This window comes from Lissotriton helveticus, chromosome 2_1 (genome assembly GCF_964261635.1).
Source record: "Lissotriton helveticus chromosome 2_1, aLisHel1.1, whole genome shotgun sequence".
Lineage (NCBI taxonomy): Eukaryota > Metazoa > Chordata > Amphibia > Caudata > Salamandridae > Lissotriton > Lissotriton helveticus.
This window is the reverse complement of record NC_136059.1, coordinates 754,675,657-754,694,054: the sequence shown is the minus strand read 5'-3', so window position 1 is coordinate 754,694,054 and position 18,398 is coordinate 754,675,657.

The following is an 18,398-nucleotide window of genomic DNA, read 5'->3' as shown; positions in this document are numbered from 1 at the left end:
TAAATAAATATTTGGATGGAGGATTTAGTAGCAGTGTAATTGACTGTTTACTTGACCAATTTATAATGTCTCACTAAATATAGTGGATAGTGACTAAACTGTGTGAATATCTGTATCACTTTGTCAGTTGTTGTGTAAACTGATTCTACAGTTGGTTACTAGCTATGTGAAAGTCTATATTAGTTATTGATTAGTTAACTGAGTATTTGTATGGGAGTGTGAAAGTGTGTGTGGTTCGGTGGAGGGTGTGTGACTGTCCAAAGATGTGTGAATAGTTTATTCAGTAGATATATGAAGTTAAAAGTACATGTTCTAACAGTTTGGGTGAGGGAATCTCTTTATGGGTGTGGTGATGAGCAAATATATTTCTCAAAGGTACAGGTCCAACAAACTAGAAAAATAAAAGGCAGTGTATGTGTCAGTTGTTGTATATAAATAAGTATACATAAGACACAATGATTGTGTGAGTGACTGTATGGATAACTGTATACTTGTAATAATGATTTTATAATTCACTAAGTATGACTTACTATCTAAATGAATAGAAGAAGTGGTGTTTGTATAAGTGTTTTGCTAAGTAAATATGTAAGTATGATCCATTGTTTGCATAAGTGAGTAGGATGATTTCATATGTGAATAGGATGCGTGCTGTTGTTTAATGTCGATATAGATGTATAAGTATTTGTAATAGTGTTCTATTGTTCATTGACAGCATGTATGAGTGAATCTATAGGTAAGGGATTAGATGTGTGTATACATGTATGAATCACTGAGTGGATTTTTAGATACTTGTATTGCTGTGACAATGGATTAAAATATGATACTCTGTATTTTACAAAGAGTGATGAAAAATTGTAATAGTGTATGAAAAGGTGTATGTGATTGTCACGTGGATGATGTCATCAGTGATGTCATCAGTGATGTCATTTGAGATGTCATCAGTGATGTCACTGACCATGTCATGAATGATCTAATATGTGACATCATCAGCAGTGGACTGCGGGTGCGCGAAATATAGTTAGTACAACTAACTATATAGGAGCAATTTCAATGGTTTTGTATGAGTAAAATGTCCAGCTAACTATAACACCACTAAAACTTATAGTTTTTTGAGTGAATTTCAAAGGTTTTTTAAATGCTAATTCCTAACTATATAACTCCTGAAACCTATGGTTTTTTCAGTGAATTTCAAAGGTTTTTTAAATGCTAATTCCTAACTATATAAGGCCTGAAACCTATGGTTTTTTCAGTGAATTTCAAAGGTTTTTTAAATGCTTATTCCTAACTATATAAGGCCTGAAACCTATGGTTTTTTCAGTGAATTCGCAAGGTTTTTTAAATGCTAATTCCTAACTATTTAAGGCCTGAAACCTATGGTTTATTCATTGAATTCGCAAGATTTTTTAAATGCAAATTCTATTAGCGGATAACGTTTTTATATATTAAAACGTTTTTTAAATCTCAAATGCCTGCTTTGCTAACAGAGTTTTTAAGCACAGGCTCTTTTGTCTCTGGTGGCCATCTTGGGAGACTGCATATCAGAATTTTTTTAATGAAATATAAGAGGATTTGAGAAGTCACTCAAAATGTGCCCTAATTGTTCTTTCTTCAGCACTAATCATAATTTCTATGGCAAAATGAACCCCCTCATTTTGTTCCTTTGCAAATTAAATGTTTTAAGTGTTAACACTTTATTCCAATCAAGATGACTTCAGGTGTGCCATACTTTTGTCATAAGTAAGACTGTTAGCGCTCTAGTTGTTCTTTAGAACACTCTGGGACATTCTGTCATTGGGCTATAGTTGGTCTACATCTGGCTGATATTTGGGCTACATTTGTTTTTTTTTGTCTCTGGTGGCCATCTTTGGGCTACATTGGGCTACATTGGGCTACATTGGGCTACATTTGGGCCCTAACATATATATAGGCCAATGTAGCCCAATATATATTTTTTCAAAGTTAATTTCCGTAAAAACCACTGGAGCACATATCTTGAGACATAGCAAAGGCACATCGGGCTCCCAGTCCCTACAATTTTGCCAAGTTTGGTGGAAAACCATTCAGCCGTTCGGGCTAAAAGTGAGTCCAACCGCCCTATGGAAATTAACATGGGGAAAACATGTTTTGAGATCCCCCTTTTATCTCGGCCCCCGCTTGACGAATCCCCCCCAAACTTTCAGGGAAGGACCGGAGCGCCGCGAGGCAAAGTTAAGGCAAATTTCAGGAAGATTCCTCAACCGGCGCCAAAGTTATTCCCAATAGAATGTTGCGATTTCCCTATGGAAAACAATCCTAACTATTTTTTAAATCTCAAATGCCTGCTTTGCTAACATAGTTTTTAAGCACAGACTCTTTTGTCTCTGGTGGCCATCTTGGGAGACAGCATATCAGAATTTGTTTAATGAAATATAAGAGGATTTGAGAAGTCACTCAAAATGTGCCCTAATTTTTCTTTCTTCAGCACTAATCATAATTTCTATGGCAAAATGAACCCCCTCATTTTGTTCCTTTGCAAATTAAATGTTTTAAGTGTTAACACTTTATTCCAATCAAGATGACTTCAGGTGTGCCATACTTTTGTCATAAGTAAGACTGTTAGCGCTCTAGTTGTTCTTTAGAACACTCTGGGACATTTTGTCATTGGGTTATAGCTGGGCTACATCTGGCTGATATTTGGGCTCCATTTGATTTTTTTTGTCTCTGGTGGCCATCTTTGGGCTACATTGGACTACATTGGGCTACATTGGGCTACATTGGGCTACATTTGAGCTCTAACATATATATAGCCCAATGTAGCCCAATATATATTTTTTCAAAGTTAATTTTCGTAAAAACCACTGGAGCACATATCTTGAGACATAGCAAAGGCACATCGGGCTCCCAGTCCCTACAATTTTGCCAAGTTTGGTGGAAAACCATTCAGCCGTTCGGGCTAAAAGTGAGTCCAATCGCCCTATGGAAATTAACATGGGGAAAACACGTTTTGGGACCCCCTTTTATCTCAGCCCCCGCTTGACGAATCCCCCCCAAACTTTCAGGGAAGGACCGGAGCGCCGCGAGGCAAAGTTAAAGAAAATTTCAGGAAGATTCCTCAACCGGCGCCAAAGTTATTCCCAATAGAATGTTGCGATTTCCCTATGGAAAACAATCCTAACTATTTTTTAAATCTCAAATGCCTGCTTTGCTAACAGAGTTTTTAAGCACAGGCTCTTTTGTCTCTGGTGGCCATCTTGGGAGACTGCATATCAGAATTTTTTTATGAAATATAAGAGGATTTGAGAAGTCACTCAAAATGTGCCCTAATTTTTCTTTCTTCAGCACTAATCATAATTTCTATGGCAAAATGAACCCCCTCATTTTGTTCCTTTGCAAATTAAATGTTTTAAGTGTTAACACTTTATTCCAATCATGATGACTTCAGGTGTGCCATACTTTTGTCATAAGTAAGACTGTTAGCGCTCTAGTTGTTCTTTAGAACACTCTGGACATTCTGTCATTGGGCTATAGTTGGGCTACATCTGGCTGATATTTGGGCTACATTTGTTTTTTTTTGTCTCTGGTGGCCATCTTTGGGCTACATTGGGCTACATTTGGGCTCTAACATATATATAGGCCAATGTAGCCCAATATATATTTTTTCAAAGTTAATTTTCGTAAAAACCACTGGAGCACATATCTTGAGACATAGCAAAGGCACATCGGGCTCCCAGTCCCTACAATTTTGCCAAGTTTGGTGGAAAACCATTCAGCCGTTCGGGCTAAAAGTGAGTCCAACCGCCCTATGGAAATTAACATGGGAAAAACACGTTTTGGGACCCCCTTTTATCTCTGCCCCCGCTTGACGAATCCCCCCCCAAACTTTCAGGGAAGGACCGGAGCGCCGCGAGGCAAAGTTAAGGAAAATTTCAGGAAGTTTCCTCAACCGGCGCCAAAGTTATTCCCAATAGAAGGTTGCGATTTCCCTATGGAAAACAATCCTAACTATTTTTTAAATCTCAAATGCCTGCTTTGCTAACATAGTTTTTAAGCACAGACTCTTTTGTCTCTGGTGGCCATCTTGGGAGACTACATATCAGAATTTTTTTACTGAAATATGAGAGGATTTGAGAAGTCACTCAAAATGTGCCCTAATTTTTCTTTCTTCTACACTAATCATAATTTCTATGGCAAAATGAACCCCCTCATTTTGTTCCTTTGCAAATTAAATGTTTTAAGTGTTAACACTTTATTCCAATCAAGATGACTTCAGGTGTGCCATACTTTTGTCATAAGTAAGACTGTTAGCGCTCTAGTTGTTCTTTAGAACACTCTGGACATTCTGTCATTGGGCTATAGTTGGGCTACATCTGGCTGATATTTGGGCTACATTTGTTTTTTTTTCTCTGGTGGCCATCTTTGGGCTACATTGGGCTATATTGGGCTACATTGGGCTACATTGGGCTACATTTGGGCTCTAACATATACATATAGCCCAATGTAGCCCAATATATATTTTTTCAAAGTTAATTTTCGTAAAAACCACTGGAGCACATATCTTGAGACATAGCAAAGGCACATCGGGCTACCAGTCCCTACAATTTTGCCAAGTTTGGTGGAAAACCATTCAGCCGTTCGGGCTAAAAGTGAGTCCAACCGCCCTATGGAAATTAACATGGGGAAAACACGTTTTGGGACCCCACTTTTATCTCGGCCCCCGCTTGACGAATCCCCCCCGAACTTTCAGAGAAGGACCGGAGCACCGCGAGGCAAAGTTAAGGAAAATTTCAGGAAGATTCCTCAACCGGCGCCAAAGTTATTCCCAATAGAATGTTGCGATTTCCCTATGGAAAACAATCCTTACTATATATACCTACTGGCTATCGCCAGTAGGTAATATATATATATATCCTCACACGCCGGTTCTAGGGTCCCCGACCTTCTGGCGCTCACAGCGGGTGCGTGCACCTACGGCCGAACCACGCCGTTACTTATCACCACACTCCTTCTCATTGAAAAGAATTCGGGCGCACTCCCTTGGAATTCCACAAATTGTTTTATTTAACTCCGTTTAAGCATGAAAAGCAGTCGATCTACGCGTTTCGACGCTCCAAGCGTCGTGCTCAAGCAAGGTTCCCTCTGGAACCAAGGGGATTCTATCTCCCAACTAGTGGTGCACTGGGAGACACATGTGCAGAGTGGTGGAGAAAGGAGGCATGGCCTCTGACAACTTCCCAGCAATCCTGCTGTGTGGGACTTAATGGAGGCAACATGACGGGTAGTTGGCCCCAAGGACGTCCTTGGGGGCCAACTATCCTTATTATTACCTCCAGTAAGTCCCACAGAGCAGGATTGCTGAGATCTGATAGCAGGCCACATCCCCTTTCTCTGCCTCCCTGCAAACGCACCTCCTGATGCACTACTAGTAGTGGGATGAAGTCCCCTTGGCTATTGAGGGTCCTTGGTGGCCAACTTCCTCTCCTATTACCTCCAGCAATTCCCACACAGTGGGTTTGCTGAGAGATGTTTAGTGGCCACTCCCTCTTTATCCTTCACTCTGCAAACACTCTTCCTGGTGCACTACTTTTTGGGGAATGAAGTCCCCTGAGCTCTTGAGGGTCCTTGGGGGCCAACTAGCCCTCCTGCATAGCTGGTTTGCTGAGGGTGATCAGAGGCCATGCCCCCTTTCTCCACCAGTCTGCAAACTCGCCTCTAAGTGCACTGCTGCTTGGGAGAAGTCCACTTTACTCCTGGGGCCCTCAGGAGGCAACGGGCCTCATCTCCCCACCTGCAGTGTGCAAAGAGGCACATTTGCAGCATAGTGGAGAAAGGGGACGTGGCCTCTGACCACCTCTCACCAGTCCCACTGTTTGGGGCTAACTGGAGGTTAAAAGGAGGTCTTCTTGGCACCTAAGGACCCTCAGCAGCCAAGGGGAATTCATCCCTCAACCAGCAGAGTACCAGGAGGTGTGTTTGCAGAGTAGTGGAGAAAGGGTGAGGAACCTCCTGTGAGTTGCCAGCTTTAAAAACAAAATTATGTTCTAGGAAGGGGGCTGTGTAGCCCCCTTCCCCCAACCATTTTGGGCCCAGGGGACCCCATCCCCCAGGTTCTGACCCATTTTCTTTATAATACAATAAAAAGCGAAGAAAGCTGTGCCGCCCCTTCCCAGGCCAATTTTCCATGGGGCTTCCCCTTTCATTTTTTTTGTTAAGTAAAGGAAGGGGGCCGCACGTTCCCCCTCCTGAGGCCATTTCGGCCCGATGACCAAATCCCCCGATGTCAGGCCTTCATAATTTTTTAATAAAAGCTCTGCCCCCCTCCCCAGGCCAATTCCAGCCCGGGGACCCCATCCCATTTCTTTTTTTTTTCTTTTATTTCTCTTAAAGGGAGGAGTGCCAGGCACCCCCATGCTCCTGGGTAAGTTTTGGCCCTGGTGACCCTTCCCCTGGGGCATGGCCAACTCTTTGGGGAACGAGGCCGGTTCCTGCCTCCTGCGGGAGCTGGCCTTGCTTTTTACACCCGGGGAGCTGCTGACATGAAACTCCCTGGGTGTAATAAGCAAAGTGTGCTCTGCTTTCTGAAACTGGAGCACACAGTTTGCACCACTCCTGCGATCCCATACCAAACTGCAATGTCTCATGGGTGGGCATCCTGGGACACTCCAGGTGCCAGCCCTGGGGGGTGGCAAACCCAGGGGCCATGGAATGATCCACGAGGGGGCCTGCTTTGCCCCCCTCCCTTCTAAGTAAGCCCCGGGAAGGTGGTGCTCCCTGTGGAAGGGGTCTGCAATGAACGCTCTTCATGTTTCTGTATGTGCCCTAGGGAGGTGGCGGTTCCGTGGGCTGAGTCGGGGGCCAAAGCCCCTGCAAACTTTATTAAATATGTTAGCCCTAGGGAGGTGGCAGTCCTCTGGGCTGTGGCAGGAGCTCTAGAGCCTCCCTATACCTTTTTTAATTAAAAAAATATGTGCCCTTGGTAGATGGCAGTCCACAGGCTGTGGGGGAGGCTGTAGGGTCTCCCTTTCTTCTTTTATTAAAAAATATATGTGCCCCGGTGAGATGGCCGTCGCTTGGTCTGCAGGGGGCTAATTGGCCCCCACATTTGACTGAATTAGCCCTGGGGAGGTGGAATTCCCCAGGGCTGTGGGGGCCCACACAGGCCCCCCATCATCATTTTAATAATGCCTCCGTGACCTGGCCCACCAAGGGGCCTACATTAAATGAAGGTATGTAGTATATATAGTTCAAAACAGCCTCACCTGAACATCACCACAAACAGGGTTGTAATCATCGGTGTTAAAGATCCTGCTGTGAAATGGGGACCTGGAGAAAGGGATCCTTGTCAGAATCTGCCTGGAAGAAGTCAAAAGGTGTGAGTACGCACCCCAAAACCTTTGTCACCACCACCTTGAAGCAGGCAGTCGGATTCACGTGGTCCGCTCGTGGAAAAGGCAACTTGTATTACGGTCAGTTGTGCAACTTTCCTGTATCACCCTATAGCGTCTGCCTTTCCCTGACCGTGAACCCGGCGGTCAGGGGTCCAGTGGCAATCTTCCCACAGCCGATCCGGCACTGCTTATGACATTAGCAAAAGGGCCTGGCCTGTGGTCAGACCCTGCAAATGACCTTCTGCAGGCAGTCTGCTCTCTGCTAGGGGAGGAGGTTACACAGTTCCCCTTTCCAAAACCACTATATATAAAAGGGGAGGGGCACACTGCCCTCACCAGAAGCCTAAGTGGGCCCCCATAGCCCCATAATCCAGGACCATACACTAAATATAGAGGAGGGAGACCTGTGCCTCCCTTCCCGAGCATTAAGAGATCATGCGTAGCCCACCCCAGGGCAGAATTCGAATACAAAGGGGAAGGAGGCACAAGGCCCCAAGCCCTATTAGGCCACAGGGACCCAATTCCTTGGGGCAGAATTCTATTATTAAAGGGAGAGGCTTGAAGCCCCCCTCCCCAAGACCTATTAAAGTCTGTGGGTATCCTCTCGGGGAGCCAAAGTCTGTTGTAAAGGGAAAGGGCTCATGCAGCACCCTCCCACTCCCTGAGCCTTATTAAGCCTTGGAGACTCTAATCGCCAAGGCCAAATCTGATGAATCTTCACAAAACTTTCCAACAAAAAAGTCTCACTTACCCAGCTTCTTCCTGGAATGTTTCTGGGGCCAGAAAAAGTGGGGGTCCCAAAATGTGATTTCTCGATTCACTGTCCATAGGAAACTTGAACAGCGATACCTTAAAAAATGCTTAACAGAATTACATCAAATATGGTGGAAAGCCAGAGATTGGCCCAGTATGCCTGCTTTTTGTAATTTGGTGTAAATCTGTTCAGTAGTTGTTCAGAAATTAAGACTCAACAACTTTGTTTATTTTATGCTGTAGAGGATCCAAGGAGCTGGCAGATCTTAGGATACAATCTGGTTGGTTGCCATCACATCAACAAAGATGTGGAGGCAGCCATTATAGGAATCAGGGTCCCATACAAAAAGGTTTAAAGAAAGATATGAGGGGGCAGAGGCCAAAATCGTTATCTTAAACAAAAAAAATTACCATGAATTTGTGGTGGATCCTTGAATCAGATCAGAACAGAATTAACTTTATTCAGTTTTCATCGTTTGCAAAACCATAAAAGTACAGTTATAAAAAAAAATCTCGTAAATATTAAAATTCCATTTGTTTAAAAACAATTATATAAAAGAATAAATCTAAAATTATTAACTTCTCATTTTGGATAAAAAACTCTAGTTTAAAAAGATGGCATTTCTTAGTTACATGGAAGTACTGAAATTCCTAAAACAGAGAGGTGATGGTCTATTCAAGGTTTGATCTATGCCGAACAATAAACTTAAAAAATTTAACTATGATCTACGTTAACCATTCCTCCTCCAAAAACTGTAAGGAAAGCAGTGCAGGGCGGCATCTTCTAATTCCCATGAATTTTAATATCGGGATAAGCAGGGTCTTTCTAGGTTCACTATAGAACTTACAGAATAGGATTGTGTGGATAGTCGCCTGGGTAGAGGTATCATCGCAAGGACATGGTGGTAGAACTGTTGCCCAATTGTTTCTTTTTGGAAAGGTAACCAATCTATAGAAAGAGTTTAACCTAAACGGAATCAAGAGGAATCTCTCATAACTAGTGGTATTAAAAGTTAGATAGGGTTGGATAGAAAAGGTGGTTTGTATAGCCAGAATATGTTTAGTGGATGGTTTGCTAGCCTCTTTGGTCAGTCCCAGTTCATCTAAATGCGTAAGGCACTGCTCCTGAAAAGCTTTACTGGACACCTCCAAGATTGAAGTGTGTGAATGGAAATATTTTCCCAACCCTAGGTCATACAGAAAGCTTTTGATGTAGCGCTACCATCCAGTCTTATGAGCATTTTGCAAGGCCATACAATCCAGGATAAACCCTTGAGAGAAAGTGGTTTTATCTGAAGTCCATATGCGGTGCCACAGAAGGAGCGGTTTTATTTTAACAATATCAGCATGATAAGAGAGACCCAGTTCCAGGTGACACGAAAAGGTTGCAGTACTCCGAGGAACTGCAAGAAGATACCTCAGGAAGGTGTTTTCAACCGTTTGTAGAACCTCTATGTTTTCGTAGCCCCACACACCAGCCCCATATGTCGCTACAGCTAGGCATTTGGCCTTATAGATCTCTATGAGCTCAACAGGAGGCCTACTAGCCAACTTCCGTGAAAAGTTTACCAGAGCAGCAGTGGCTGTCATAAAAAGGAGTTTCCTGGATTCAATAGCCGGTTTCCACCTGATTTTATGATCAATGATGATCCCTAGGTATGGGTATTTTTCAGTGCACGCAAGTTTTTCATTTTCCAGGTAGATGTCCTTTGTTCTTTTCTTACCGGGCCCCGATGACATAACAAAGGTGTTTTTGACATTGATATTTAGGTCCAGGTTAGCCATGAAAGAACTGTATCTGTTGAGCGCCTTCTGTAATTCAACGGGGTACAAGCCAATATCACTGTGTCGTCGGCGTAGAGTAGGGTCCGGAATTGGACGGTTATTTATGATCGGGAGGTCCTGCAACCCCTTAACCATATCCCTTTCTAGTCCATTGGTATAAAGTGTAAAGAGGAAGGGGGCCAGGACACAACCTTGCCTCACCCCGCTCTCTACTCCGAACGACGCAGTTAGCTCACCCTTAACACCATACCTCACCCTAGCTGAGGCATTAGAGTATAATTCGCGCAGGAAGTTAACAAGCCTCAGTTCTACCCCCATTTCCAGTAGGACTGACCAAAGTTTTGCATGGCTGACAAAATCGAAAGCTGCCGACAAGTCGACACACAGCATGTAGAGGGCCCCAGCTTTCGCACTGACGTATTTGCCTAACAAAAGTGTCAAGTTAAGGGCTTGTTCAGTGGTCCCTAGCCCCTCTCAGAACCCAAATTTAAGTCAAATAAAATCCTGTCATCGTCCGCCCACCGCTGGAGGCGTTCAAGGATGACTCGGCCCGCCACGTTTCCCAAGGAATCCAGCAGTGAGATTGGGCGGTAGCAGGATGTAAGCTGATGGTCCCCTTTTTTAAAGATGGGTACTAGGATTGATTTTGACCATGACTCCAGGAGCCCTACCGCACATGATGCCTGGAGGACCCTGGTTAAGATCGGGGTCCACAAATCGGGATTTGATTTAAAAAAGTCGATTGGGACCCCATCAGGGCCTGGGCCTTCCCATTTTTACTGGCTTTTAATGCCAGGTCAACTTCGTTATGGGTTATGTCAAGGACTATGGGATAGGCAGTTAATAGTTGCTCAGGGGAAGTTTTTACTTGAACGTTCTCTGGGCCTGTTCCCTTCATAAATATCTTAGTAAAATGATCCACCCAAGCCCTTTCGTCTATGGCCACTTTGATTGTGGGGGAATCTCTTCCGTCGGAGAGGAAGGGAGATTTAATAACGGTCCAAAAAGCAGAACTGTTTTTTAGGGTACAACTTTTATGGAGTTGATCCCAAAGATCGTGCTTCAGTTCTGCTTTTCTATCTTTTATGGCAAGATTATACTCCCTTCTAAGAGTTACAATTTCTTGAGGGACCCTTTCTGATCTTTGTAAAGCAGTTTTTAATTTAGAATGAGCAGTTGTGCATCTATTTTTGAACCAGCCCTTCTTATTGGGTTTGGTGTTTTTCAATTTAACAAAGAGTGCTTCTTTTATTGCTTTTGTAACCACCATAAAATTAGTGAGCACTTCCTCATCAGATGTGGCCGTATCTAAGCACTTTTGGATGGCCAAATTGGCTGTTTTTACTACTCTTGTAGTTAAAGCTACTGGATCGACTTTCTCCCATTTTAATGAAAACCCATTTAATCTATCTAATGTCAGGCTGTTTTGAGTCAGGGTATTGGCTATACTTTGAGTATTATGCTTCTGAGATAATGACAATGTAATACTGATTGGGTAGTGATCACTTAATGCGTTTGTGTGCCTCATGAAATTTGTGGCACATTTTTCTGCTCTACAAGAAATGAGAATTAAGTCTATTGTGCTCTGTCTCCCTCTACCATTAAAAGTAGGAGCAGTAGCAATTGAAGGATTAATCATCTTGTTTGCCAAATCCAGGTCTAGATCAAACAAGGTGTCGTTTAAAATGTTCCCTATTGTTGAGCGGGAAAAATGGGCTATCGGGCTATCATTCTCATCTATTATGCCACAAGTATTCTGGTCGCTGACTTTACATATACGCTGATTAAAGTCACCGCCCCAAATAATTATGACCTCTTTCGCTGTTCTATTTGCTATGCTCTTAAATAGGAGATGGATCTGCCGTATTACTGTCAATAATTCTCCCTGAGGCAAATTGTTATAGAAATTTACTAGGAGGAAGGAGTCCGCTTTATTAAGGCGGAGACTCAATACCTGAAAGTTAGGTTCAAGTTTTACTGGGGTTATTTCTACTGCCCCTATCTGGTTAGAAATATAGACGGATAAACCTCTTTTTGCTCTGCTGGAGGGTGAAGGTTGTGCAGGAGAAAAGTATGTTTTATAGCCTTCTATATGAATTACTATGGTGGCCCAGGTCCCCTGAAAGCAAAGAAAATTAAAATTCTGAATAAAACTAAGCCAAATATCGTCATTTGCCTTTGAACGCTGAAGGGCAATATTCCAATAGAGTATTATGATTGAGGACTTATCTTTGACTAGGTCGAGAGCTTTTGTCTGGGTAGTGGAATCTACACAGGCGTTAATAACGGTAAGGGGTACCTCAACATCGGGAATCACTTCCAGATCTGTCCCTATTATTGATGTCGAGTTTTCTTGAATACCAAGGAGGGGATATATGTCAGATACATTTATTTTGGGATCTGGCGGTTGTTCAGGAGAAACGTTAATGGGTTTGTGGTGCTGTGATTCCCAACTCACAGAAACTAGGTTCCCTTTTGACCCCTGGGTGAAAGCAGCCAGTCAATCGAGTTCTTCCAAGCGCGAGAAGGCCGCAAATCTATTTCGTATTTAGATGTCATATGGACAGTGCTGGGTTGGTAGATTTCTACCCATCCCTGGAGCCTTTTGAGGTCCCATGGGCGGAAGATAGAAAAAGCCTAATGGTAGAATGTTTATTTCACCTCTTGCTATCCCGAGACCTCCACTCTGTTGGAGTACTGTATTCACCAGCTGAGGAGATCGAAAAGTCAGAACAATAGAATCACCCGCGAAAACATCCCCTCGAGAACCCACGCTTTTGACCCTTCTCGCCATTTTAAATTCTCTAAACAGGTGTTCTGTTAGGCCCATTTTCTTGCCCAACCAGTGTAGAGATTTATTTCTCAGTGTTTCCCATCCATCTGCTACCGAGAGTTCTTTTTTTGGAACATTAGCCATACGGTGTAGCAGCTGGAGGAAGCTCAAGATGGTCTTCCAAGGCCAAAATTACCATATGAGAATTAGTTTTTTTAGAGGTTTTGATGGAATTGGTGCAAGGGTCTCGGATCGTAGAACCTGGTGGATCGCTTGCGCCCCTCATTGAACTAGAACCCCCCCTTCTGGCTCTAGGTTTTTCTGAGAAAGGATTGGCCAGATTGGATGAGTGGTTTTTCATTTTATGACATGATGAACACGTGAAAGTGGAAAGCATGGATGTAGTACGGTCCCTGTCCCTAGAATTTGAAGGAACATTGTTTTTGGGCTCGAAGGATCTGGATTTTAAAATCTGGCCAGAGTTTGAGGTACCTGCTTCAAGTGGGAATAGACATGAATTTGTATTTGGTTGATTTTTAACGCTGGCTATATGCTCTTCAATGGATGTTAATCTCAGGTCCATCTGATCTAGCCTGACACTGAGGTAGAGATCCAGCCTCTCTATTAGTAGCACTACGTTCTTTGGTTCTGTGCTTTGTATGTCAGAGGGTTTCCTGAGCCGTGTTCTGTCCTTTCTTTGAGTTTTTTTTGCCCTCTTTTTTCTTTCCATTATGCAAGGTATTAGCTTTAGATAGGGTGGCTTTATGACAGATGATAGAATCTGTGTGTGTCGGGTTATTATAGACAAGAACATTTTGTACAGGTAATGGGGAGCTTTGCTTCTTTCGGGGAGGTTGTGATGCGAGATCTGAATCATTTAACACTTTATCGTCAGTTGTATGTTGAATACACCCATTTACTGCCTTCTTCATAGTTCTGGGCTGCCCTGGGAAATCTAAACCCTCAGATAGAACCACGTCGTCGTTTGATTGTGACGAGCTAGCTTGAAGTGATTCCACTACTGAGCTAATTTGTTTATCTAGTGCCACCATGGCTCCAGTTAAATAGCTCAATAAGGTTTGTTGGGTCTCAATATGGGCCCTTTTCCCAGTATTGAGCTTTGGGCTAGGTAGTTTCCTCTTTCTCATGATAGCTACGGCTAGCACAGTTTGTTATAGGGCAAAAGATAACACCAGGTCAAAAGGAGTGGATGACGTCTGGTTTGAGACAAAATTACAATCAGGTTCACAAATTCAACACTATTCCAGTAAAATAAAGGTTCATTGCAATTTACAGCATTTATCAGTTTGTCCTGGAAACAGTCAAATACAAGGAAAGATCTATTTGACACTCTTTATACTGGGTAAGACTAGGCAAAGGCAGATAATAGTCAAGTAATGTTGGCCAGTTGATGTAAGTTGAATGTGTGATCCTTTAGTCTTACAGAATCAATGTTGTTTAGGAAACCAGGAGAAAGAGAAAGGGCCCAGCCAAGCCTCACACGGGCTTCGCCCGGGCGCGTCCCGCACCGCAGGAGCCTGCCGATGATTTTATGGGCCTGCTCCCTCCTCCTCTCAGGAGACCTCGCCGTGCTGCCTTGCAGGAGATGTAGTGTGGCAGCCGGTGGTCCAGGTCAGACGCGGGGAGGGCAGCAGGAGCAGCAGCAGGCAAAAAGCTGTTCAAAGCTCTGTGGAAGGCACAGGTACAGTTCCCAGCGGTAGCGGCAAACAAATGGCTGGTACGGGCGTCCCACGCTGCGGGAGCCCGCCGATGATTTTATGGGCCTGCCCCCTCCTCCTCTCATGAGACCTCGCCGCGCTGCCTTACGGGAGATGTAGTGCGGCAGCCGGCGGTCCGGGTCAGACGCGGGGAGGGCAGCGGGAGCAGCAGCAGGCAAAAACCGGGGAGAAGGCTGCGGAGCTGTTCAAAGCTCTGTGGAAGGCACAGATACAGTTCCCAGCGGTAGCGGCAAACAAATGGTTTGTACGGGCGTCCCGCGCAGCGGGAGCCTGCTGATGATTTTATGGGCCTTCCCCCGCCTCCTCTCACGAGACCTTGCCGCACTGCTTGCGGGAGATGTAGTGCGGCAGCCGGCGGTCCGAGTCAGACGCGGGGAGGGCAGCGGGAGCAGCAGCAGGCAAAAACCAGGGAGAAGGCTGCAGAGCTGTTCAAAGCTCCGTGGAAGGCACAGGTACAGTTCCCAGCGGTAGCGGCAAACAAATGGCTGGGACGGGCATCCCGCGCTACGGGAGCCCAACGATGATTTTATGGGCCTGCCCCCTCCTCCTCTCACAAGACCTCACTGCGCTGCCTTGCGGAAGATGTAGTGCCGCAGCCAGCGGTCCAGGTCAGACGCTGGGAGGGCACCGGGAGCAGCATCAGGCAAAAACCAGGGAGAAGGCTGCGGAGCTGTTCAAAGCTCCGTGGAAGGCACAGGTACAGTTCCCAGCGGTAGCGGCAAACTAATGGCTGGTACGGGCGTCACGCGCCGCGGGAGCCCGCCGATGATTTTATGGGCCTGCCCCTTCTCCTCTCACGAGACCTCGCCGCGCTGCCTTGCGGGAGATGTAGTGCGGCAGCCGGCGGTCCAGTTCAGACGTGGGGAGGGCAGCGGGAGCAGCAGCAGGCAGAAACCAGGGAAAAGGCTGCCGAGCTGTTCAAAGCTCCGTGGAAAGCACAGGTACAGTTCCCAGTGGTAGCGGAAAACAAATGGCTGGTACAGACGTCCCCTTGAATCAACAGTAAAATGTAAAGACAAAAAAACACTCCTAGGTGGGCCAGGGCCCAGAGGTTACATATGTTGAAATTCCTTTTTGGAGGGGGTGTGCAACCCACCCTCCCTGAGCCTTTGTTAGGCCCTGGGAACCCTATCCCCAGGGCTGCAAATAATTAAAAGTGGAAGGGCTGCTCAGCCCCCCTCCCTGAGACTATATTAGGCCCAGTGACCCCATCCCCTGGGGTTCTCTTCCCTGAGTCTTTATTAGGCTTTGGGGACTCTCTCCTCTCTTTCGGAGTCAGGCCCTAGGGACTCTATCTCTCTGGGACGCATTTAAATAAAATAGAGGGGGGCGCACTCTAACATGAACATCCCTCTTCTTAAATCATTCTATGGCCGTAGGGACCCCATCCACCAGGGTTGTCTCTGTTGCAGTGTCCGAGGTACCCCAACCCCTGGGACACAGCTGTTTTCCTGCCAACCACAGCGTGTGCAGGGAATCTGCTCTCAACCAGCGGGAGCAGGCAGCTGCTCCCGCCAGATGGAAGCACATAAGTATATTTATGTATAACTTTGGTTTATGACCCACAGCATGCTGGGGGAGCAGCACTCTTAGGGGCAGATTTACAAGCCCCTTGCGCCACCGGTGCATCGCTTTTCGTGTCTTACCGGTGGCACATTTCACTGCTCCATATTTACGAGGACAGGAAAAGCCACCCTGCATGGCTTTTCCTGTCTTTGTAAATACGGCCCCTTTACACACAGCAGTTTGCGTGAAAGGGGTGTTCCATGGGTGTTGCTGTGGGTGTTTCCACGCAACACCCATAGAACCGGACACATTTCCAGATTTACAAGGAATCGTAAATCTGGAAATGCGTCTGAATGCTACGCCTCCCCAGGCGAGGCATAGGGAAGCACAATGAGGAGAAATGTATTCATTTCTCCTCGATTTCTTTTCCTCTATCTATGCATGCTGCATTCTGCAGCACACATAGAAAGAGAAAATCCCCTCTAAGGATTGTTTATGTACCGGAAGGGTTCCCTTTCTGCACATAAACAATCATTGAAACAATGACGTTTTTCAACCCTTGTTTACATGTCGACTCGCCTGCTTTTGGAATCAACCCTTGATTTTAACTCCCCATATAAACTTATAATAGGGGTTAAGCTAATCACTGAATTGCAAACATACCCGTGACATTGTAATACATCCTAGGGACACAAAGCCTTATTTTTCACTGCTTCCAAAATATAGATACACACCACGAGGACACTAATACAGCATACTGTGCTGCATCAGTTTAGCACATTGCCAGACATGCTAATAATGCTGTTTAGTCCCTGCACCCATGTACACCTAAACTGCATACCAAAGAATGAAGATCAGGACTCTGCACCTTCAAGATACTGATAAACACTTAAAGGCACTAACCAACCCCACTGCATTGCATATTATGAGAGCAACTCCACCTCTCTCCACAACCTCCTAGAGATACTAATCAACCATACTTTACTCTAATCAATGTACACTAACCCAACACATTGCATGTCTGATAAAAGTTTATGTTACCACCCCACACTGAATATTGGCAATTCTATAACAGCCTCTCCGCCTTAGTTATTGTTGCTGTGGTATTGGTTGCGGTAGTGGTAATGGTATTAGTGGCATTTTAATGGTGGTATTGTGGTGGTGGTGTAATTCTTGAGGTTGATATTGATTTTATTATTGGTACTGGTTGTGAGCGTAATTCTCATGTTGTGTTTTGGTGGAGTTTGTGAATCATGGTAAGGTATTTATTGGCTCCTTGTAGAAGAACAATTGCACGCCTCTTAAAGAGCTGTAAAATAAATTAAATACAAAGTGGGTAGGTGCTATTTGGTCATTCCTCCTGAGTAAAAGGAAAGTTCAATCAGTACAATTGCAATGTCCCTGAAGTGGAAAACATCACCAAAAGCACTCTGGAATGTAGTTACAAAAATGCTTCATTGACAATTTTGCTAAATGTTCCTTTAAATAAAGTTTTATTCAATTTTTTCTTGAATTTTTCAGTTTCTCATGATATTCTTTACACATGAATAACTTTTTTCTTCACACATGTACAACCCTTGCCCAATGCATTTCGGGCACTAGCCCTTCATCAGGGGCTTCGCATTCTGCCAAAAAAGAATATACACAGCGTTGTAACAAATGATAAATAACATTCCTTTGAGAATCAAATTAAAAAAAAAAATGCTTCAAAAAGATTTATGTCCGTGGACAAGCCTTATATCCCAAGGTGTTCCATAACGGAAAAAGGTAGAGGTGTCCTGGTAATGTGCTTGTTACTCGAGATAAGAATGATACTGACAATATGAATTCACGATGAGTCAGGCAAAGGTGGAGATATGCAATAGCGGTGTGCAAACAAGTAAAAGATGAATAAACAGTGCACTAATGCCAGATATCATGCCGAGGTGTACGTGAATATGGCAACGTTAATGTGGTCACAAGATCATACCTTCAACAGGCGAATATGAATACGTACTCAAAATCAAGACTCGTTGTGATTACGAGTTTTGAAAACAGCGTGTTTATCTGAAAAGTGTGGGAAAAATGAAACGATCAACAGGGTGACAAGCACGTAAAGTGACAAAATACGTGTAAATAAAACTCACAGGTGTGTCCGGCGCGATATTCCTTTACCGGAGTAAAAAAGCTTCTTTAACTACAAAGGAATAAAAAAGTGAATCAATTCTGATGCACCATTTAATGTCGGTGTACCGCTAAGTCGCGAGCGTTTGTAAAGCGTCTTACCCCGTGTATATGAGCCTGGTCCTACTCCGGCACTTCCGTATTGTCGCCGGAAGCCGAGGTTTTTCACTGTTGTAATCAGCGCATTACGAGACACGTGATCATGATAATGCAAATGGAAAAAATACTGTCACTCTTAATTTTATTTTGGCTCCTTGACTGGGATGTTGAAATTCTTTACCTTTTATAATAGCATTGCTATTTCCACAGTTGTAA